General features: G+C 34.5%; 1 protein-coding gene across 1 annotated transcript in view; it reads left to right on the plus strand.

Annotated features, from left to right (window-relative positions):
* The window catches only part of LOC127561578 (uncharacterized), a 54,463-nt gene that overhangs the window by 7,382 nt on the left and 21,243 nt on the right, over positions 1-25,838 (plus strand). The window lies entirely within an intron of this gene.

Raw genomic sequence — 25,838 nt, forward strand, 5'->3', positions numbered from 1 at the left:
TTTTGTGGAAGAGAAATTATATTGATGTTTGTCTTCAGAAGAAGAAGTCAGGAGCAATGGGTAAAATTGGCAAAGTGACAAATTTAGTCTTGATGTCAGGAAAAACTTATTTTTAAAATCTTATTTAATATTTTATTTTCCGCTAGTTACCTGTAAAAACAGTTTTAACATTTGTTTTTCAGATTTTGAGTTCCAAATTCTCTCCCTCTCACCATTCCCTCCCTCTTTACTGAGAAGAATTTAATGACTCGAGCAAACACCAAGAATCATTCAAGGAAAATACCTTCTTGGTAAAAACAACAGACCTGGAAAATAGATCTAGGAGAGATAATCTGAGAATTATTGGACTTGCTGAAAAATATGCTGAAAAAAAGAGCCTGGACACTATTTTCCAGGAAATTATCAAAGAGAACTTCCCATGTGTTAGAGAAATAGAGGGTAAAATAGACATTGAAAGAATTCATCAATCACTTACTGAAAGGGACCCTAAAATCAAAATTCCAAGAACTATTGTGGCTAAATTCCAGAACTATCTGACTAAGGAAAAAAATACAAGCTGCTAGGGAAAAAAATTCAAATATAGAGGAACCACAATAAGGATTACTCAGGATCAGCGTCCACATTAAAGGATTGAAGGGCCTGGAATCTGATATTCTGAAAGAATAAGAAACTTGGTATGCAGCCAAAAATAACTTACCAGCCAAAATGAGCATTTTTTTCCCAGGGAATTAGATGGACATTCAATGACATAGGTGAATTTCATCTATTTCTGATGAAAAAAACCGGAAATAAAAAGTTTGATCTCCAAATATAGGACTTGAGAAATCTAAAAAGGTTGTCAGGGAAAATGAAGTTTCCCTTGAAGGAATAGGAAAAAATAATTCAAGCAGAAGTCAAAGAAGAGAGAGGATGTGAAGAAGCAGAGGAGAAATTAGGAAACTGGAAGGTGGCAGAGTGTGATAAAAAGATGGAAAAGAAGATTTGGAGGTATATTATAAATTTCACACTCTTTCTATAGAGAGAAGATGAGGATGAAGCTTCATTAGAAGATGAAGCTTCTTTTGCTGAAAAGAATAGTGAAGGAAAATCACAGGTCATCAGGTGAAATATTAATGGTCAAAAAGAAAAGTAGCTATCATTTGGAACTTCCTAAGTTCTAGAAGCAATAATTTCCTAGGGCCCTACCCAGTATGTGTTGGATTAATACTGAAACCTTCTTAAAAGTCCTAGAGGTTCTAGTGACTAAGGGATAGTTTTCTGATAACCTAAGCACAAGAGCAGTATGCAAGGAATCAGGAGCTCCTCCATCAGGGTTGATCAGTGTGTCAGCATGATCAACACAGAGGTAAGGAATTTGGATTAATGTTGGATACTTGCTAAATATCCTCTCCATGCCATGATTAAATAAAATCCCTTTTATCAAGCATTGAATGGTCTACAGATTGATCAAACATGTAATCTGAGTGCTTCATGAAACTCCAAAATACTGTCCAAATCAAATCAAAATGTAGTTCCTCTCTGGTTTAAAAGCATTGATATATTAATTTTTAAAAAAAGAAACATGTAAACATGTATACTTTTCTATATGGTTCACAAGGCTCCCCCTTAGATTGTACATTTCTTAAGGGCAGACACCATCTTTTGCCTCTTTTTGTACCCTTAGTGCTTGACACAGTTCATGGCACATAACAAGTGTTTAATAAATGTTAATTGATTGTTAAAAAAAAAAACAGTATTTTTCCAAATACTTGTATAATTTTCAACATTCATTTTTGTGTTCCAAGTTTTTCCTTCCTCCCTCACCTTTCCCCTCCTCAAGGCAGCAAACAATTTGATAAATAGGTTAAAGCAATCTTTTAAAACATATTTCTATATTTGTCATGCTGTGCAAGAAGAGAATTCTGGGAAGATGGTGGAGTAGATTGGTAAATTTCTAACTCTCTGGATTTTCCTTATAAATTGAACAAATTTGTGCCTCAGGGTGAACATAGACTGGTGAAAAATCAAGAAGACTTGGGGCAGAACTGGGGTCCTCCTGATACAACCTGAGAAAATCAAAATAAAGATCCAGGGTAGAATTAACTCATGTGAGGTGCAAACACCTCCAAGCTAGCTTCCTGGAAATACCAAGTGGGGAATCCTGGGGCTAGCTGGATATAGCTGGAGCCTCAGCAGGAACTATAGCAACTTTCACTTTCTGGATTGTTTGTGGAGTTGGGGTCTGAGTTCCAGAAGATTGAGGGAAGCTTGGCTGATTAGCAATGCCAGGCCTTGCTGTGCTGCTGAGAAAGGGCCCTGAGCAAGAAGGAACCATGTTGAGTACAGAGGCAGTGGGGCAGGGAAATTGCTGGCAGCTAGGACTTGCTGAAGTGGAGAGCTCTTAATTTGGGAGTTTTGATCAGAGAGGAGAGCTGAAGTAAAGCTAGAGACACCATTCCCCCACCCCATGATTAGAGATTATTACACTAATACTTCTTCTTAAAAAAGTAAAAATTGAACCTGCAAAAAAGAACCCCACCATAGAAACTCTGGGGACAGGGAAAATGGAGGGTTCATCTTTAGAGGAAGACACTGAAGTAAAAAAAGCTGCTACCCCAAAGAATAATGTGAAATAGCTTCCTCTCCTGAGAGAACTACTACAAAAAAAATTAAAAATGAGGGACATTGAGGAAAAACTAACTAAATAAAAACCATCCAAGAAAAATAAGATTGTTTTAAAAAAAACAACTGGAAAAGGAGATGAGTCTCAAAAACAAAATTTTGAAATTAGTTGGGCAAGGGGAAGCCAATGAATGTATGAGAGATCAAGAAATAAAACAATATAAAGAATGAAAAAAATGGAACATAATATGAAACATAAGAAAAATGAGAGATCTGGAGAACAGGTTAAGAAGAGAAAATACAAGAATAATTGGATTGAAAGTTGTGATGAAGAGAAATGCAAATTAAGACAACTCTGAGATACCACTATACACCTGTCAGATTAGCTAGAATGACAGGGAAAGATAATGGGGAATGTTGGAGGGGATGTGGGAAAACAGGGACACTGATACATTGTTGGTGGAATTGTGAACACATCCAGCCATTCTGGAGAGCAATTTGGAACTATGCTCAAAAAGTTATCAAGCTGTGCATACCCTTTGATCCAACAGTGTTTCTACTGGGCTTATACCCCAAAGAGATACAAAAGAAAGGAAAAGGACCTGTATGTGCCAAAATGTTTGTGGCAGCCCTGTTTGTAGTGGCTAGAAGCTGGAAAATGAATGGATGCCCATCAATTGGAGAATGGTTGAGTAAATTGTGGTATATGAATGTTATGGAATATTATTGTTCTGTAAGGAACAACCAGCAGGATGAATACAGAGAGGACTGGCGAGACTTACATGAACTGATGCTGAGTGAAATGAGCAGAACCAGGAGATCATTATATACCTCAACAATGATACTGTTTGAGGATGTATTCTGATGGAAGTGGACCTCTTCGATAAAGAGAGCCTTAATTGATCAAAGATGGACAGAAGCAGCTACACCCAGAGAAAGAACACTGGAAATGAATATAAACTGCTTGCATTTATGTTTTTCCTCCCGGGTTATTTATACCTTCTGAATCCAATTCTCCCTGTGCAACAAGAGAACTGTTTGGTTCTGCACACATATATTGTATCTAGCATATACTGCAACCCATTCAACATGTAAAGGACTCTTGCCATCTCGGGGAAGGGGTGGAGGGAGGGAGGGGTAAAATTGGAACAGAAATGAATGCAAGGGATAATGCTGTAAAAATTACCCTGGCATGCGTTCTATCAATAAAAAATTATTTAAAAAAAATAAAAAATAAATAAAAAAAAGAAAGTTGTGATGAAAAAAGAACCTTGACATAATAAAGGAAATAATCCAAGAAAATAAGGGGTAGAAATATAAAAAATCCACCTATCACTATCTCAACGAGATCCTTTGTGGAAAACACATAGGCATGCTATTATCAAATTTTGAAATCCCCACATCAAAGAGAAAATTTTTCAAGAAACAAGAAAATACAATTCAAATACACTGGAGCTACAATTAGAATTGTATAGGACTTAGCAGCAGCCACAATGAAAGACCACAGGTCCTAGAATCATATCTACTGACAAAAGAACTTGGCGTGTGACCAAAAAATATCATATGCAGTAAAATTATGTTGAATGAGAAAAAAATGGATATTCAATGAACTTGCAGATTTTCAGTACTATTTATCAACCAAACCATAGCTTAATAGAAAAATTAATATATGAGCCAATATCAAAGATCAATTTCAAGGAACTCAATATGGACAATTTTTTTTTTACATGGGAAATGTATAGCATATGTTTAAGATTGACATCAACAGGGCATCTAAAAAGAAAGATTGAGGTAGAGTTAAGGTAAAAATAGTAATCATGTCATACAGATGAGGTGCAGAAGAAGAATAGACTCAGAAGCAGTGGAGGGCAGAGGAGGGCTTGTAATTCTGAAAACCTATTCACATGGGAATGGGTTAAATAGGCAACACTACACATTTACTATGAAGGAGATATTCTCTAAAATCTATTTAAAAAAATGGCAGGGGAGGGATGAGTGGATGGGAAAGCAAAGGCTATGGGAAGAAAACGAGGGATACATGATGAGGGGGGGTAAGACAAGATAGAAGCAGAATTAAAGCAGTGAGTCATCAGGGATAGGAAAGGTGTGTGTGTGTTTATATATGAGTATGTATATATCTACATACATATCTATATCCTTAACTATAGTTAAGCCTTCTTGGGGGTGATGGGGAAAAAAATTTAAAAGGTACAGAGCAGGGAACAAAAGACCAATTTACAATAAAGAAAAGAAAATATGGACACTCATGAATATAATTTTTCCTACTAATACACACACACACACACTTTCTTGAACTGGTATTGTTATATATTTTGAATTCTCCCTGATGTTCTTCTGGGCACACGACATTGTTCTCCTTTGTTTTGTTTCATTTTATTTTGCATTACTTTTCTGTTTTTTTCCTTTTCTGTTTCTTTAAATAAAATAAATTATATAATAAAAGAAAAATCAGACCAAAAAAGATATGAGGAAAAAAAAGCAAAGAAAAAAAAAGGTGAAAATGTTAAGATCTGATCAACTTTCAGTCTCCATAATTCTCCCTTTGGATGTGAATGGCATTTTTCATCTTAAGTCTATTGGAATCATCACATTGCTGAGAAAAGACATGTCTATCACAGTTGATCATCGCGTAATCTTTTTACTGTGTGCAGTGTTCTCCTGATTCTGCTTACTTCACTCAGCATTTCCAGGCTTTTCTGAAATCAGCCTTCTCCATTTTTAAAATATAACATTCCTGCTTATTTCTAATATTTTTTATTTTTCAAAATATATGCAAAACAATTTTCACCATTCATTCTTGGAAACCTTGTGTTCCATATTTTTCTCCCTCTCTTTCCTCCTCCCCCACCTCCTCTAGATAACAAGTAATCCAGTATAGATTAAATATGTGCAATTCTTCTAAACATATTTTCACATTTAACATGCTGTTGTACAAGAAAAAATCAAATCAAAAAAGGAAAAAAAAGACAAAAAGCCCACTGCTTATTATTTATTAAAGCACAATAGGATTCCATCACAATTATATGCAACTTGTTCAGCCATTCTCAAATTGATTAGCATCCCCTTGATTTCCAATTCTTTGCTACCAAAAAGAGCTTCTATGAATATTTTTAGCATATGTAAGTCCTTTCTCTTTTTGAACTTTTGGAATATAAACCCAGTAGTGATATTACTTGGTCAAAGGGTATGCATGGTTTTATAGCCTTTTGGTCATGGTTCCAAATTGCTCTCCAGAATGGTTGAATCAGAATACAACTTAACTAGTAGTATATTAGTATTTTAATTTTCCCACATCCCCTCTAACATCTGTCACTTCCCTTTTTTATCACATTAATAGATCAGAGTTGTTTTACTTTGCATTTCATCAATAGTGATTTAGAATATTTTTAAAATGTGACTGAATAACCTTGATTGCTTTGTCTGAAAACTGCCTTTTCACATCTGTTAGCTATCAGTTGAGGATCAGTTTTTATTAATATTAATCTGACTCCATTTCCTCTAGGTTTGAGAAATGAAGTCTTTATCAGAAAAACTCATTGTAATCTTTTTTCATAGTAGTGATTACCAATTATGTATTTCCCCCCATTCTATTCCCCTCTTCCCCATTTATCCTATTTTTCCTCTCCTTTTACATTGTCCATTCTCAAAAGTATTTTGCTTCTGACTTTTACTTTCCCCAAACTGACAATTTTCTATTCCTTTCTATTGGCAATGCCTACCTACCCATCCTCCTTTGGCCCTTCCTCTGTCCTTATCCCCTTTTCTTCTTGTTTACCTGTTTTGTAAGAAAGATTTCTACACTTAACTAAATGTGTATATTATTCCCTTTTTGAGCTAATTCATGTGCTCCCCTCCCTGCTTCTCCCATTTTCTTCTCTGCTGTAAAACTCTCTTTCTGGTGTCTCATGGCAAATAATTTATCCTATTCTATCTCTCCCTTTCCCCATCTCTCAATGCATTCTTCTTTTAGGAGATGATCAGTAGATTTTTTCAATTTCTAATTTATCCCCTGGTTCTAGGATATTGGCAGTTTTCTTTGATAATTTCTGGAAAGATTTTGTTTAGGTTACTTTTATTATCACAGATTTTAGGCATTTCAGTAATTTTTAAGTGATCTCTTCTGGATCTATGTTCCAGGTCAATTGTTTTTCTAATGAGATATTTTACATTGTCTTCTATTTTTTTTTCATTCTGTTTTGTTGTTTTTTGTTTCCTCATAAAATCATTAGCTTCCACTTGCTTGATTTTGATTTTTAAGGAATTTTCTTCAGTGAGTGTTTGTGCCTTTTCTATTAGGTCAATTCTGCTTTTTAAAGAGTTTTTGTTGTTCAATTTTTTTTTGTTTGCTTCTTAAGACATGCTTCTCCTCATTGGCTTTTTGTACTTCTTGTAATATTTGGCCTACTCTGAGTTTTTTTTAGATATTTTCTTCAATTTTTTTTGTGTCTCTATTAAAATGTTGATTCATTTTTCATGATTGTCTTCACTCTCATTTCTCTTTCCAATTTTTACTCTACTTTTATTTTAAAAATCCTTTTTGAACTCTTCATTGGTCTGAGAGCAATTCAAATTTTTCTTTGAAGGTTTGGATGCAGGAATTTTGACTTTTTTGTCGTCTTCTCAGTGTGTGTTTTGATCTTTCTTGTTACCATTGTACCTTTCTAGTCAGAATTTTTTCTGTTCTTTGCTCATTTTCCAGTTTATTTCTTATGCTAAAGTGGGTCTCAGCTTCTCAAGTGGAAAAGGAACTAGCCCAAACTTCGGGTTTTTTGTGCAGCTGTTTTCAGAGGTAATTTTGGGGACCTATAAGTTTTTGGCTTTTCCAAGGTGATATGAACAAGGGAGAGGGGTGTTTACTACTCTCTGTATTGTACACTAGTTTATGAGCACCCCTAAGCACTCTTTTTAACCTTTGAGTTGTGAGCAGGGTCCTTGCTTCACTGCTGTTGCAAACTCTGCTGTGCTTGTGCTCCTCCTCAAGCTGTGACTAAGTATCAGGACGGTGACCCAGATCCAAACATAGGAGTCCGGCCCCTGGTGCCAGCAAAGGGACCCCTGTAAATCTTTTAGCCTGTAGTCTGATCCCTTTACCATCTGTGGGCTAAGTCTGGAAACTGTCCCTGCTGCCACTGATTCAGTTGCCTCAAGGTTTGTTTCTGGGCCTGGTTTGCCCTGGTATAGCTGTGCTGGATTGCATTCCTCTCTCACCCTAGTGCAACAGACCTTTCCTGCTGACCTTCTAAGTTGTCTTGGGCTGGAAAAACTGTTTCACTCCATCTTTTTGTGGGTTCTGCCTAGAATTTGATTAGGGTCATTATTTAATGTCATTTGGAAGGTTTTAAGGGTGAGCTGGGAAGATTTTTTGCCTTTACTATGCCATTCTGTCTCCTCCAGAAAACCTTATTAAAGAAGGAAGTAAACAACCATTTATTCAGAACCTGCTATGTGCCAGGCACTATGCTAAGTGCTTTACAAATGTTATTTCAATTGATTCTCACAATTCTAGGAAGTAGGTACTATTGCATCTCTATCTTGCCATTGGAAAACAGAGATTAAGTTACTTATTTAGGATCACATAGCTAGTAAGTGTCTGAGGCTAGATTTGAACTTAGATTTTCCTGACTCAGAACTCAACCCATTGAGCTACCTAACAAGAGCTTTCCAAAAGTACACTGATGATTTTCTCTTTCTTGTAGATTTTCAGGCAGATGCTTGAGAGTCATTTGTTGATTATGTTGATGGGATCCATTTGTGTGTGAGTTGGATCAATTAGCTGTTGATGTCCTTTCCATCTTTGAATTTCTGGATTCTGTCCTCAGACTTTCTACTGAACCAAGCTATTTACTAAGAAATACTGTTCTAAATTTTTTTTCTAATGAATACAAAATGCAAAATATAATAAAACTTATACTGATGTTTTCAAGAGAAACTCTGAATCAGCTTTATAAACAAGCAACTAGTAAGGAATTTTGCACCTGTTATATGAACAATACTGAGCTAAATGCTGTGAAAATGATGTAGTAAATGTTCCTGTTTATATGTTTATTTAAATAAAATTACAATTTTTAAAGGATAAGACAGAAGCATAAGCAAAAAACAAAACAAAACAGTGCAGGGTATTAGGAAAACAAGAACCAAATTTTGTGTTATTAAGCATAAATGCCAAGAGAGTTGAGAGAAGGGCAAATCATTGGTCAGGAATACTTGCAGAAGGCAGGTTCATGAAGTAAATAGAATCTGAACTGTTCCCTAATAAATTGGGAGGATTAGAAGGGGATAGACAGTGAAACTTTAGAAAAAGTATATAATGATCAATCAGACATCTTATCAATGTGACAAGAATTCCCCTTCCTTCCTAAATTGCCATGTGTATTGGAAGGAAGACAGGTTTGCATAGGGACAGAGGAACAAATATAGTGAGTTTCAGTTATCCTAAGGACCATGTCACATTACCATTCATATGATATCTGCCAGCATTTGGTTTCTATTTAAGCTGGCATTCAAGAAACCTCTGCCAGAATTAGGTTATAGAAGTAATAGTTAATATTTATATAGTATTTTAAAGTTTGCTAAGAGCTTAACAGATTTTATCTTATTTGATCTTTAACAACTCTGTGAGGTAAATGTTATCTTTTTTACAGATGATGAAACTGAGGCTGGGAAAAGTTAAATGGCTTGCTTAGGTTCAGAAAGCTAGTAAGTATCTGAGGTGAAAGATTTGAACTTAGATCTTTCTTTACTACAGCTTCAGTACTATTGACAGTAACATCTATTTGCATAAAAAATGACTGAACATGGATTAATTAATTTATATATGTTTTCTAAGGATTAGTATAGCTAAGTCCATGGAGGCTCACTACCAAATTAACCTCTGGGTGATAAATTTTTCTTTCAAAGTGGGGGAAAACCCTTTTAGCTAAAATTTTAAAATATCTTTCCATCTGAGGCATTCACCAAAAAGGCTGTGGGCATGGTAATATAATATGACCTTAAAGCAAAATGATACTCTTGGATTTGTGTAATTACATTTTCATGAAAACCGTATGTAGCCAGTACTAGATTGTGTGGCACCTTTGAGGAACAAATGCTTTTTGAGGTATATTCAGTTTGAATTTAATATTCTTGTCGGTCTACATGAAACAAGTGATGCTATACAGTAAATTTTTTTTTGTTGTTGTTGAGGCAATTGGGTTTAAGTGACTTGCTCAGGTCCCATACAGGTAGGAAGTGTTAAGTGTCTAAGGCCAGATTTGAAATCAGGCCTCCTGACTTCATGGTTTGTGCTCTATTCGCTGCATCACCTAGCTGTCCCTATACAGTAAATTTTGTGCTCAGACTTTTTCAAAATACTTTTCCTTCCTTGTCATAATCTACTCTCACCTGCAGTATATATTCTAAATTGAATATTGTCTATATTATAAAAGTTTTCAACTTTTAAGAATTTTCTCCATTAAAGAGTAGGGCTTTCCCCAAATAGGGTTTTTAGAATGAGTGAAAAAAATTTTTTTGAGTTACTGATTTTAAAAAAGACTCTTATTTGGAAGAGATCTTAAATACTAAATATGCTATTGGTACAATTATGACCTAATCCAACTATTCTGGAGAACAATTTGGAACTTTGGTCAAAGGGCTATAAAACTCTGCATATCCTTTGATTCAGCAATATTACTAGAGGATCATAGTCCCCCAAGGGAAACATGAAGGGGGGAGGAAGGACCTTTTTGTTAGTGTATAACAGTAGAAATAGGAATAACCCCCTAGCAATTAAGTGATTTAATACCATTCTACTCTTAAGTAAAAGGAAAATCTTTAATTAACCATAACATTTTGTCTTTTGAATGAAATACATGTAGAAATCAACAGGAAATTTTAAAAAAGACTTAAATACTGATACATTTCCAAGAATTTTTTCCCTCCTTCCCTTTCTTTCTCTTTCCCTCTCTCCCTCTTTCCCAGAAAATGCCTCTTTTAGAAGGTAGGATCTGAGCTGAGTCTAGAACCTTAGCAGAGGAGAGGAGGGTCCTGAGGCAAAGCCAGTGGGAAAAAAATGGATTCTGGAAATAGAACAGAAAGATTGTCACCAGATTATAGAGGGGATGGAAATGACAGGAGTCAGAAAAGATAGGAAGGGACTAAGTTATAAAGGGCTTCAGAAACCAGATAGGATTTTATATTTGATCTTGGAGGAATAAGATGATGAATATGAGAAAAGTTGTGAGACTACACAGCAACAGAATCATTTTGTGACTGCATGAAGAATCAAGGGAGAAATCAGACTGTATAGAACCAAGTCAAACATTTATTAAGTCCCTACAATGTGCCAGGCACTGTATTAAGCACTAGGGATACAAAGACAAAAAATAGTACCTGTCCTCAAAAGCTCAAAATCTAAGGCAATAACATATAACTATGTATAAACAAGAGGTGTGCAGACTAAATGGGGAGGGGTCCGCATTAGAGAGAATGAATTGAGAGAGAGAGTGAGTATGTGTGACACATCTCTACAGCTTCCTACAATATATTCAATTACCTTTTATATCTGAATAAATATATATTTTATATCTGAATTAATTCAACTAAATTTATAAGAGTAAGGAATAATTTAAGGAAGTACTTTTTGACAATTAAAGCTGCTCAGATATTAAACTGGGCTGCTTTAGGGGCTCTGGAAACTAAAGCTGTAAAGGCAAGAGACAAGCTGGATAAATAGATCTTACAATTATCTGCATAGAGATAATTGAATATATTGTAGGAAGCTGAGGAGATTACCAGACAAAATCTTGTAGTGGAAGAAGAGAAGAGAAAAAAATTTACAGTCTACTGATTTAGAGCAACTTCTCACCCAATCTAGATGTACCTTCCATGGTATCTTTGGCACATGGATAAATGTTCTCTACTTAAATACTTTTAGTAATGTAGAGAGTTTAGGACCCTCCAAAGCAACCCAGTTTTAAATCTGAGCAGCTTTAATTGTCGGAAAGTACGTCCTTAAATTATTCTTTACTCTTATAAATTTAGTTGAATTAATTCCTCAATAAATGACTGCTGCCTATAAACAGCTATGCTAAGTGCTGGAGTTTGAAAGAAAAAAAAATACCTGCCTTCAGAGAGATTAATGCTGGCTGAGAGGAGAAGGAAACAGCATGTACATAGAGGCTGGACCGGTCATTTCAATGGTGGAGGATGCTCCCTGTGGGAAATGTCCCTTGACCAGAACAGGGTGGCACCTTCTTTTCAATTTATAGCTTGGAGAGTTTTGTTTTGTTTTGAAAGACTAAGTGACTTGCTCAGGGTCACACCCTTAATATGTATGGTTGCAAATTTTCTTGGTTCCAAAACTAGCTCTTTATGATACCAGATTGCTTCTCATAAATTCAAAAAAGGGGAAAAAGCAATTTCAAGAAATTAAAAGTGTAACAATTGAAGGAATTAGGAGAGGTCTTTTATATGAGGCAGTATCTTAAAGGAAATTCAGGATTCCAAGAAGTACTAGTGAGGACAGAGAAGTGATTTGAAGAAGTGGAAGGGGAAGGAGAGATGCTAGTGGAATCAAAGAATAGAGTAGCAGGAGGAAGTACAACAGAGCTCTTCCCTCAAACTCCTTCAAATATTTCTAGACAGTTTATCAGTCCAAATGCCAATGGGGAAATCCAAGAAAAAAAAATCAGCTACTTATTCAGTTCAGATTAGCAGGGGGGCCGCATAGGTTTGTAGATACTGTTCTGATTAGGAATGTTCCATGAAGAGTATTCTGATGCCCTGGGGCTGTGCCCAAGAGCAAAATGAAGTCCCAGAACCATACCAGAGTAATGAGATCTAATACAGTACAATTAGTACTAATTGGCATCTGATGCTTACTACCCAAGTCTGGGTCATAGGTCCAGCATATCCTAAGGAAAGGACTTAGGCCCAGAGCTGAGGAGCAGTTGCAGGTTCTAGCCAGTGAACTGAGCAAGGAGCAAGCAACAGTTTTGGGTCTTGAAATCTAGGATCAGAGTGGGTTCTTAGTTCCATCTTACATCTTTTTTTTTTTTAATTTTTTTATTTAATGATTACTTTATAATGACAACATTATTCCTTGCACTCGTTTCTTTTCCGAATTTTTTTCCTCCTCCCTCCCTCCACCCCCTCCCCTAGATGGCAAGCAGTCCTTTATATGTTGGATATGTTGCAGTATATCCTAGATACAATATATGTTTGCAGAACCGAACAGTTCTCTTGTTGCATAGGGAGAATTGGATTCAGAAGGTATAAATAACCCGGGAAGAAAAACTAAAATGCAGATAGTTCACATTCGTTTCCCAGTGTTCGTTCTTTGGGTGTAGCTGCTTTTGTCCGTCATTTATCAATTGAAACTTTGTTAGGTCTCTTTGTCGAAGAAATCCACTTCCATCAAAATATGTCCTCATACAATATCGTTGTCGAAGTGTATAATGATCTCCTGGTTCTGCTCATTTCACTTAGCATCAGTTCATGTAAGTCTCGCCAGTCCTCTCTGTATTCATCCTGCTGGTCATTTCTTACAGAACAATAATATTCCATAACATTCATATACCACAATTTACCCAGCCATTCTCCAATTGATGGGCATCCATTCATTTTCCAGTTTCTAGCCACTACAAATAGGGCTGCTACAAACATTTTGGCACATACAGGTCCCTTTCCCTTCTTTAGTATCTCTTTGGGATATAAGCCCAATAGAAACACTGCTGGATCAAAGGGTATGCACAATTTGATAATTTTTTGGGCATAATTCCAGATTGCTCTCCAGAATGGTTGGATTCGTTCACAACTCCACCAACAATGCATTAGTGTCCCAGTTTTCCTGCATCCCCTCCAACATTCATCTCCATCTTACATCTCAATCTGAAGCCTACAGAAATGTAAATGAAACAGGAATCCCAGACGAAAGTGAAGTCTACAATTCTTTCAAACCCAAGTCAGGAACTTGTAGACCTCAGACACAAACTTTTCCCTGGATCAGACTACCTTGACAGCACTAAAAGTTTGCAAGTTTTTAGCCTAATCTGTCCTTGAGAACTTGGAATAAAACAACACTGAATAATTCCAGAAAGTAGCAATATCAACATCTGAGTCTCCCTTCAGAAATGAGTAGACTGACCCTACTATAAGAGTCCAAAGTCAGACAGTAAGTTGGATGAATAGGTGGAATATCTTATAGTTAGTTCTACATATCAGTCTTAGTTTTTCTTCTTTTAACTTTGTAAAAAAAAAAATTTAGTCTCTTTTTGAAGTCACTCTTTGTGCTAGTTTTAGTGTTTTGCTTTTTTTCCTGTTTCAAAATGAATAGCCTTGCTTTATTCAGTTATTTCTGATTTCATGGTTTCTAGACTCTTCACTATCTTTCTTACTGATAAAAGTGTGTCAAGGATCATCTACTATGACTTCATGAAATTTATATCAGGAATGCAAATTTGATTCAATATTAGGAAAATGACAAACGCAATTGAACATCTCAATAACAAAGCCAATAGAAATCTTATTATCTCAATAGAAGCAGAAAAGCTTTTGACAAATACAGCGCCTATTTCTTTAAAAACACTAGAAATACAGGAATAAATGGAATTTTCTTTAAAATGTTAGGTACTTTTTATCTAAAACTATCAACAAGCATTATATGTAATGAGATTAAGTTAGAAGCCTTCAGAATAAGATCAGAGTAAAACAAGGATACCCATTATCACCACTATTATCAGAATTGTACTAGAAATGTTAGCTTTTCACATAAAGTCACATAAAAACAATTGGAAAAATATCAATTGCTCATGAGTAGACCAAACCAATGTAATAAAAATGACAGCTATACCCAAGTTAATTTACTGATTTAGTGCCATACCAATCAAACTACTTGAAAAATTATTTCATAGAGCTAGAAAAGTTACCTGGAAGAATAAAAGGTCAAAAGGTCAAGAGTATCAAGGAAATTAATGACTACAAATGTGAAAAAAGGTAGCTTATTTGTACCATATAGCAAACCATTGTATAGCCGTCATCAAAACAATCTGGTATTGACTAAGAAATAGAATAGTAGATAAGGTGAATACATTAGCTACACAATACACTGTAGTAAATGATCATCGTAATCTTATGTTTAAAAAACCCAAAGATCCAAGCTTTTGGAAGAACTCACTATTTGACAAAAACTGCTAGGAAAACTGGAAAACAGTATGGTGGAAACTAGGTATAGACCAACATCTTACATCATATAACAAGATAAGGTGAAAATGGATACATGATTTAAACAAAGAGTGATATCATAAACAACTTAGGAGAGCAAGGAATAGTTTACCAATCAGATTTATGGTGAAGAGACGTTAGGACCAAATAAGAGATAGAGAGCATTATAAAATGTACAATGGATAATTTTCATACTTAAAAGCTATTTCTCAATTGATAAATAGTCAAAGAATTTAACAGGCAGTTTTCAGATGAAGAAATCAAAGATATCTCTAAATCACATAAAACATCCAACTAGTCCTGGTTATTTTAATTCAATTTTATATATTTATTAAGTTGATGCTGTATAAAAGCCACCATGCTATGTTTTTAAAAACCCAGAACTGACTAGGTTGTAACTCTTATCTTCAAGTACTTTACAATTTAGTAATTGATTATTATCACTGTTGATTAGAGAAATACTAATTAAAATAAGTCTGAAGTACCATCTCATACCTATCAGATTGACTACTGTGACAAAAAAGGAAAATGATAAATGTTGAAATAAAAGTGTGGAAAAACTGGGACACAAATCGTTGTTGATGGAGTTGTGACCTGACCTGATCAATCTGGAGAATAATTTGGAACTATGCACGAAAGGCTCTAAAACTAAACATTCCCTTTGATCCAGTGATACTACTTCTACGTCTGAATCTCAAAGAGATTTTTTTTTTAAGGTAAAAGAATCTCTGGTGGCAAAGAATTAGGAATTGAGGGGATGCTCATCAATTGGGGAATGGCTGAACAAATTGTGGCTGTAATGGGAATACTATTGTGCTCTAAGAAATGATGAGCAGAATGAGGAGAACATTGGACACAAAAATAGCAATATTCTATGATGATCATACATCATGATCTTAGCTATTCTCAGCAATATAATAATCTAAGATAATTCCAAAGGACTCATGATGAAAAATGCTATCTACTTCCAGAGGAAGAACTAATAAGAGTCTGAATGCAAATTAAAATGTACTATTTTTCAAGTTTTTTTTTTTTTTGGTCTGTGTCTTCTTTCACATGACTAATATGAAAATACATTTTGCATGATTGCACATGTATATCTATATCAAAAGTTTGTGTATGTGTGTGTGTATCTTCCTATTTCAGAGATGGAGAAAAGGAAGGACAAAAGAAGGGAGAGAATTTGGAATGCAAAAATTTTTAAAAATAAAAAAAATTTTTACACATATTTGGGAAAACTGAAATATTCAAAAAAGCGAAAAATAACAAAGTGTTTCATTTAATGGAGGAAAAATGTGTAAATGACCTTTAAAATCACCTAGAATTAAACACAAGGCTCTCGTTATGGTTTGGAAGTATTGGTGAAAATGTTAATTCCCCATATTTTATCTAAGACTTAAATATATTCCATACACTTTTTTTTTTTTTTTTTTAGTGAGCTCATCTACCCTAATGGGATTCATTTCCTTCCATACCAAAGCGACATACATATCTCTATTTTTCCTTAGCTTAAGTCTAGACCCACATTTATAACTGCCTACTGAATATTACAACTTATATGTCACTATATTGCAAAAGTTTTCTTTTGATGTCACTCTTGTTTTCCCATTTGGGAATATTTAAGTTCTTTCTCTCTTTCTCCCTCTCCCATATTTAATTAGTCATCAAGATGTGATTGTCTAAATTCATAGTTTCTCTTTTCTTCATTCACATTGTCATTACTCTAGTATAAGCCCAATTTTATCATAATGTACTTCACCCTCTTTCCCTTAATGTATTCTTTTTTCCTCTTAATGTACTCTTGCTTTGGTCTTCTTTCATCTCTCTGCCTCTAGTCTCTGTATATTTCTAATTATATCCTTCCTTTTCTCAAAACCCTCTGGTATCTTTCCATTGCCCATTGCCTAAGATATAATGTCCAAACTTCTTAGGTTAACATTTAGAATCCTGAATAATCTGGTACCAATTTATTCTATAGTCTTATACTATTCTTCTTCCCATGCCCTAAACTCTACTACTATACCTTTGCTTAAATACCACATAAATATGCATGTATATGTGTATCTGGATTACCCTTCCTCCTATATGTTCACTATTCAAAATTCTGCCCAACTTTAAGGTCCACCTAAATGCTACTTCATCCATCTATTTTACCTTTGCTATTGAATTAGAAGTGATCTCTCTATCTTATAAACTCTCCTAGTAATATGTACATCTTACATATGTTTCTGCTGTCTTTAGTCACATATTTATTTTGTTATATATAACATTACCTACTAAACTTCTTGAAGATAGGAGCTATTCAGTTTTGGATTTTAAATGCAGCATGGTAGTTTGTATAGAGCATCATCTTAAATGTGTAAAATTTAATTAAAATAACCAGAACTAGTTGGATAGAATCAGAACATTCTTTCCCTTCAGATAATACTAAGGTCTTTGACTTTCCTTTTTCTAGAATTCCATCAGAGCAAAACCTCCATTTGTTTTAGTTTTTTTTTAAAAATAAATCCTATATTTACAATATTATATTAGTTATATTGTTTTTTTCCAGGATCTTAGGAAAGATCCTTAAATAGATTTTATTCCATATGAATAGCAACTTAGCTAAGTATTAAGAAGCTTCTTTCTGGAAATATAGTATTATTCATTCTGAACTGGAAGAGACCCTAAAGGTCATCTTGTACAGTTCCTTGAATTTATAAACAAGAAGTATGAGGCTCAAATGTTCAAACTCACAAAGGTTGAATATGGCAGAACCAAGATTCAAACTCAGGTTCTTTGACTCCAAATCAAACACTTTGGTAATAAATTACATCTTATTCTCTCCCATGTACTTTGCAATCCAACAACGCTGACTTTCTCTTTGTTCCTTAAAGAAGACATTCTTCTGGCTATTTCTCATACCTGGAATATTCTCCTTCCTTATTTCCATTTCCCACCTTCACTGGCTTGCTTCACATCTCAGTCTTTGATACAATCACCAGTGGAGTGAAACAGGACTCCAGGCTTTCTTCCATGCTTTTTAACATAAAGTTTTTGGTGATGTTATTAGATTCCTTCAAAAAGTATGAAAATGGCTTCAAGGACAGCTGCTGTACTCATGGTAAATAGTTTAACTAGAAAAGGCTACACACCAAGATTTAAGGGGAGAGAGTTGTGTGACTTTTTGTTCTTAAATGATTGTGCACTCAGTGCAGCTTCTGAGGCTGTGTTACTTTGGGCTTAACAACACCAAGAAAACAGAAGTTCTCCCAGTCAGCATCATCCCATACGTGGAACCATCAGTTACAGAGAATGGAGAAGGTTTGAATGCTGTGAATCAGCTCACTTAACTCCGCAGTACACCTTCCAAAATGGACACACAGGTGATGCACACAATGCCATAACTAGCTCAGGGTAGGAAAGCTCGAAGGAAGGTGTGGGAGAGAAGAGGTATCAGTCTGATTACCAAACTGTACAGAGGCAATGGGTTGTTGTATGCTATGAGATCTGGACAGTTTTCCAATGCCATGCCAGGAAATGAAATTACTCCCATCTGAATTGCCTCAGGAAGGCTCAGAAGACTGCCTGGCAAGATCAGTTACCAGACACTGGGGTCCTTTCTTGAGCTGAACTGCTAAATATTCCAACTGTACCTCAGAGAGTACAGCTCCCATGGGCTGACCGTGTTGTTTGCATACCAAAACAAGCATTTGCCTGAAAGTCTATTTTTACAGCGAACTCACAAGGAGGGCACTCACATCGAGGTCAAAAGAAAGATACAAAGACATTCTCAAGCTCTCTCTGAAGAATGTTGGAATCAACTGGGAGATCTGGGAGACACTAGCCCAGAACCCCTAGTCCACTTGTATCATAAGGGGTGTATACTCTGGGAGCAAGCAGAAAAAGAAACATGAAATGCACAAATTTAGAGACAGTCCCTCTCCAGATGCTCACATGAACTATTTGTGCCTCATCTGTGGCAGAGCCTTCTGAGTTCTTGTTGGTATGATAGCCACAATTATACCTTGACCCTAATGCAGTGATGTCATTTTGGTCCTCTTCAAGTATGAAGGAACAACCAATCAAATCTCAGCTAAAATTTCAGCTTCTACAACTTTCCTATTCCTTAATCTTAATGCTTTTCCTCTGAGATTATCTTCAATTTATGCTGTATATATCTTGCTTGTATAATATTGAGGTTTTCCCTCCTGTTAGTCTGTGAACTTCCTGAAAGCATTTTTTTTTTTGGCCTTTCTTTGCATCTCTAGTGTTTAGCACATTATAGGGACATGATACATGTTTCTTGACTGAATTCTTTGGTTGTATTGATTGATTAAACTATTTGCATTGTTTTTATTTTAGAGTAAGATTTTTCATATTTACATCAATTCTAATTATGTAACTTATTTGGGTCCTATGTATTTTATGTAGCAAATAAAACATTAAAACTGAATTTATTGACCAGAAATCTTTGACTTGTGCATTTTATTTGACATTCTATGAAACTCAGACAAAGAAACTGATAGGAATTACACTTTTTGTACCCAGTGACAGAAATCACATAGGAGGTTATAGAATTTAGTGAAGTTAACTATAAGGAAAATGAGAGTGGATGAAACATATATTATTTATCATATCTCTTTGCTTTTAAGTAGGATTACACAGAAATTATCTCATACAGATAAAAGTTGTCCTATTTTTAAGTCTTTTAGGGAAAGATTCTGCAGATCTGCATAGTAACTACACCAAGTGTTTAAATTTTTTTTTTACTTCCATCTTTCATATACTACATTGCTGTTTGTGTTTTTCCCTTTTTAGTATTTCAGTGTGATTAGAGAGAGATTTGACTTAAATAAAATTTACTTAAATTATGACAAAATCACTGGTTGTGAAGACTTAATTTAGTTCTTTGTCTTCCCCTCAAAATACATTCATTTGATATAACTATAATGTTGAGAGAGAGAGATGTGTGTTAAAAAGTGCATATTATATGCTTTGAAATAATGTTATCTTTATTCTTTTCTAATTAAATTTTAATCTAATCAATACTATTGATTGAAAATGCTATGATAATTTATATCAAAGCTGGGAAACAACTATTGGAATATTCAATAAGTTGAGCATGGGAGGTAGGTAATTTGGAAAGAACATAGGACTTGGTTCCAGTAGATCTCAGAGGCTTCACTGGTTGACTATGAATAAGTCGCTAAGCCTCTGAGCCTTAATTTCTTCATCTGTAAAATGGGGATAATATTTCATTATCTACTTTAAAAGGCTGTTTTAAGGAAAATACTTAATATATATACATGTACATATATATATATGAATTACTATTGTTATGAATATTTTGGAAATTTTTTTTGCAAGTTTTGTTAGAACAATATTTTCTTTGTTAGCTAATGGCTACATACAGTGCTGGAATAGGAATCAGTAAATCCTGAATTGAAATCCTGCCTCAGACATTACCCTGTGTGATGCTGGGCAATTAATTTTACTTCTCTCAGCCTCAGTTCCTTCTTCTATAAAATGGAGATAATACTTGCATTTACCTTACAAGTTTGTAGTGAGCATCAAATGAGATAAAGTGAAAACTGTAAAGCAGTATGTAATTGTTACCTCTTATTGTTATTCATCACCAAAAAAGGGAGAAATGGTAAAAGAAAATGCATATATATTTCATAAATTATTCTCCTGCAAACATATGTAATTAATTTTGTGAAACAAGTTTGTGTTTATTAAACTTTTAATTCAAATTTTCATTGTGACATGGAAGTGATTATGGAGGTTCAAATACAAATACAAAAATAGCACAAATTTTAGATATTGCTATCCAAGCATAGACTAACTGAATATGGACATACAAACTTTATTAGAAAATTAACTATTAAATGATGAATTTTTTGACCATGTCAATTTATGAAACATATGAAAGAAACTTTCAAATGACTCTCAGTCTTGTATGTCTATTTGTAGTAATCAAACTTTTCTTGAAGCCATTAAGTCTGGAATGGCAGAAAGCCAGGCAAAACATGTTTAGTCACATAGATTTTAGGCAGTTTATAAACATTATTTTAGTTTTTAAATTCTGTAAATGAGAGATATTTTTCCAGTGACTAAAAAGTTGATACATGATGTACTTTTGTTTTTTTTAAATCGAGGCTAGGAGAGTATTATAAAATATTCACAAAATTTAAGAATAGTCAATTTCAAATGTTAGTAAACCTTTGTCATCCATTCAACTTAGGATCATTAGAAGTAAGAAAGCATCTTTGCAATACAAAATGTTATTTTGAAACATGAATAGGCTCTTCCTTTCTTTTTCCTATTCCAAAGCACTGTTTATTATGATAACTTTAAGTGCTTTGATGAGATGTTAATCTAGAATGATCCTAAAATACCAGATCTTTCTCCTTCAAATCCAGTGTCATTCTAGTAGCAAAACTCAAGTTGTGGACCAAGTATATAGGATACTTTTTCAGTATTTCAGTAGAGCTGTGATTTCACCAATGTTGGCACATTTCTTCCAGCCCCATTCATGTATTAAAATCCTTTCAGATTCTTTTCCATAGCCTCCAATAAATCCCCTACAGGAGATCAGGTCAATGTATTTGTTTCTCTAGATCTAGATCTTCTAACATTACATTTTAACATTATAGCATTCAGGCTGTCCATTTGTTGCTATCCCTAATTTTCTCTACATGACAAGCCTACCTCTTATAATCATATTCTTTTTTTTTTTTTAATTTTTTTTTATTTAATAATTACATTATATTGACACTTGTTTCTGTTCCGATTTTTTTCCCCCTCCCTCCCTCCACCCCCTCCCCTAGATGGCAAGCAGTCCTTTATATGTTGGATATGTTGCAGTATATCCTAGATACAATATATGTTTGCAGAACCGAACAGTTCTCTTGTTGCGTAGGGAGAATTGGATTCAGAAGGTATAAATAATCCGGGAAGAAAAACAAAAATGCAGATAGTTTACATTCGTTTCCCAGTGTTCTTTCTTTGGGTGTAGCTGCTTTTGTCCGTCATTTATCAATTGAAACTCAGGTCTCTTTGTCAAAGAAATCCACTTCCATCAAAATATGTCCTCATACAATATCGTTGTCGAAGTGTATGATGATCTCCTGGTTCTGCTCATTTCACTTAGCATCAGTTCATGTAAGTCTCGCCAGACCTCTCTGTATTCATCCTGCTGGTCATTTCTTACAGAACAATAATATTCCATAACATTCATATACCACAATTTACCCAGCCATTCTCCAATTGATGGGCATCCATTCATTTTCCAGTTTCTAGCCACTACAACAGGGCTGCTACAAACATTTTGGCACATACAGGTCCCTTTCCCTTCTTTAGTATTTCTTTGGGATATAAGCCCAATAGAAACACTGCTGGATCAAAGGGTATGCACAATTTGATAATTTTTTGGGCATAATTCCAGATTGCTCTCCAGAATGGTTGGATTCGTTCACAACTCCACCAACAATGCATTAGTGTCCCAGTTTTCCCGCATCCCCTCCAACATTCATCATTATTTTTTCCTGTCATCTTAGCCAATCTGACAGGTGTGTAGTGGTATCTCAGAGTTGTCTTAATTTGCATTTCTCTGATCAATAATGATTTGGAACACTCTTTCATATGAGTGGTAATAGTTTCAATCTCATCCTCTGAAAATTGTCTGTTCATATCCTTTGACCATTTATCAATTGGAGAATGGCTTGATTTCTTATAAATTTGAGTCAGTTCTCTATATATTTTGGAAATGAGGCCTTTATCAGAACCTTTAACTGTAAAAATGTTTTCCCAGTTTGTTGCTTCCCTTCTAATCTTGTTTGCATTAGTTTTATTTGTACAAAAGCTTTTTAATTTGATGTAATCGAAATTTTCTATTCTGTGATCAGTAATGGTCTCTAGTTCATCTTTGGTCACAAATTTCTTTCTCCTCCACAAGTCTGAGAGATAAACTATTCTATGTTCCTCTAATTTATTTATAGTCTCGTTCTTTATGCCTAGGTCATAGACCCATTTTGATCTTATCTTGGTATATGGTGTTAAGTGTGGGTCCATGCCTAATTTCTGCCATACTAATTTCCAATTATCCCAGCAGTTTTTATCAAATAATGAATTCTTTTCCCAGAAGTTAGGGGCTTTGGGTTTGTCAAACACTAGATTGCTATAATTGACTATTCTGTCTTGTGAGCCTAGCCTTTTCCACTGATCCACTAATCTATTTCTTAGCCAATACCAAATGGTTTTGGTGATTGCTGCTTTATAATATAATTTTAGATCAGGTACAGCTAGGCCACCTTCATTTGATTTTTTTTTCATTAATTCCCTTGAGATTCTCGACTTTTTATTGTTCCATATGAATTTTGTTGTTATTTTTTCTAGATCAATAAAATATTTTCTTGGAAGTCTGATTGGTATAGCACTAAATAAATAGATTAGTTTAGGGAGTATTGTCATCTTTATTATGTTCGCTCGGCCGATCCAAGAACACTTAATATTTTTCCAATTATTTAAGTCTGACTTTATTTGTGTGGAGACTTTTTTATAATTTTGCTCATATAGTTCCTGACTTTCCTTTGGTAGATAGATTCCCAAATATTTTATGGTATCAACAGTTATTCTGAATGGAATTTCTCTTTGTATCTCTTGCTGTTGGGTTTTGTTGGTGATGTATAAAAATGCTGAGGATTTATGGGGATTTATTTTGTAGCCAGCTACTTTGCTAAAATTATGAATTATTTCCAATAGCTTTTTGGTAGAATCTCTGGGGTTCTCTAGGTATACCATCATATCATCTGCATAATCATATTCTTAAAGAACCTTTTGAATATGTTATTAGTAATATTTAGCAATCTACTTATACCTACCAGAAATCTCTCAGTTGACATTTGAATTACCTGATATTTGATTCTTAGGCAATTATGGCATTTCATTTTTTACAGCCATATAGCATACTGGAAGAAAATTAGTGTCAAACACAGGTTTTTATTTTCAGGGAGCTACTTGTTATCGTCAGAATCATTGCACAATTTCCTATACAATATTCCTACATGAGCCTGTTCTCTTTTTCTAATTCTGGGCCTAGCTCATTGTTCTTTTGCAGTGTGTATCCAAAATATAGGTACTAAGGGACATGGTAAGTGATCTATTCCTCAGATCCATCTCTCATTGTGTTACTGCTCTCCTTTGTTAGAATGAGTTATATTTATTATAGATTTATTTAATCAGAATAACTCCCCCCCCTTCCCAGAATTCTACTTTTTCCTTGTATCTGCTATATTTCTCTGAGATCTTATTTTATGACCTTGACGTAAGGGAATCGGCCCCTATATGAACAAATCTCTGGATACTGTAATACAGTATTTTACTTTTAACATAGAATCAATAATTGAAATAAATGATACAAAACAGAACATCTTGTGATCTCATAGCTCCTCTACATTCAGATTTCTTTTAAGCAGTATATAGAATTTACTTTATATGCTGAACTCAAGAGTTGCCAGAAAAAAGCAAAAAAAAAACCAAACAAACAAACAAAAAAAAAACCTTTCATTTTGTTGAGCATCCCAATAGCCACTCTTTTCTTGAGTAAGTAAAAGTAGGAAAGATAGCACAGCTGTCAATTTATATTTAGCTCCCAGCATCTAGAAATGTCAAGTATTAGATGAAGGACTCATGAATCCATTCCAGGTTTCAGCACCTCTTTACTTCACGGGGCATAAACTCAGATATAGAAATCCTAAAGGCAGTGCTTTTTTATTCAATGTCCTGTCACTGGTAGGGACCTCTGATTGATTTTCTTCATTGCTAGCTCATAAGTCATGGAACAGGAAGAATGAATTCCATTTCAAACCCTACCAAGGAGAATCTGCTGCTGACATTCTGCCCTTTCCTCTTTGAACTTGAGTTCAGGTCTTTGGTCTCTTAGGAGTATGTCACATCCCTTTTCACTCCCTTTCATTCCTTCTGTTCTCCTTGGATTTTAGGCTTTGTGGGTAGGATAACAATGAGGCAATGATAGAAAGTATTTAACCCCTAGTTACAGATCTAGCTGCATATCATTGTTTTTCTTGTGTAGAGATGGTACTGCAATTGGTGATGCTAAATATAATAAACAGAGCAAACTTTGATTGCCAGTAGTATTAATTTGAAAATTATTTTTAGTTTTCTAGAATCTGATTATTTTTAATCCTGGAACTGGACATTTGAGGTTTATTTCAGAGGTATGAACCATGCTTTGAAAAGTTTCTAATGGGAATTTTTTGAAAGGTTCACTAATTGCTTCTGAGTTTCAAAAAATAATTGTGGTTATGAGGTTGCCCCAAATAGGGTACATGGTATATTGTAGAGTATCAAAAAAGATGGCAAGTATGCATCATAAAGTCAAAAAATGTATATTTGAGTATCTACTATATACATGTAGGTGTGTAAGATGATAAAAAATATGATGACAAAAGATATAGACCCTGTCTTTAAGGAATTTGGATTTTATTACATCCTCTATAATGTGAGCACAAAATATATATAAAGAAATAACTACAAGATAGAGTATGATAGGGACAAGAGAAATCAAAGTACTCAAAAATTTTGAAGAAAGCATGATTCAGTCATTAAAAGATACCAAAAAAACAGAAAAGCTGATCAGATTAGGTGCAAAACAATTGAAAAAGCAATAGATAAGTAGAACAGATTGGGTATATGACATGCAGAAGGAAACAAATATAGTAGTATAGTGTACAGTAAACCTAAAGACGCTAGTTACTGGGGAAAGAACTCACTATCTGACAAAAATTGCAGGGAAAATTGGGCAGCAGTCTCACAGAAATAAGATTTAGCTCACATAACACTATATATCAAGATTCAAATGGATAAAACTAAGAAGTATTTTCCAGTAGATAAATGGTCAAAAGATATGAACAGGCAGTCTTCAAAGGAAGAAATCCAGGTTATCAAAAACTATTTGAAAAAATGCTCTAAATCAACAATTAAAGAAATTCAAATTAAAGTAACTTTGAGGTTCT

The sequence above is a fragment of the Antechinus flavipes genome, chromosome 4, assembly GCF_016432865.1.
Source record: "Antechinus flavipes isolate AdamAnt ecotype Samford, QLD, Australia chromosome 4, AdamAnt_v2, whole genome shotgun sequence".
Taxonomy (NCBI): Eukaryota; Metazoa; Chordata; class Mammalia; order Dasyuromorphia; family Dasyuridae; genus Antechinus; species Antechinus flavipes.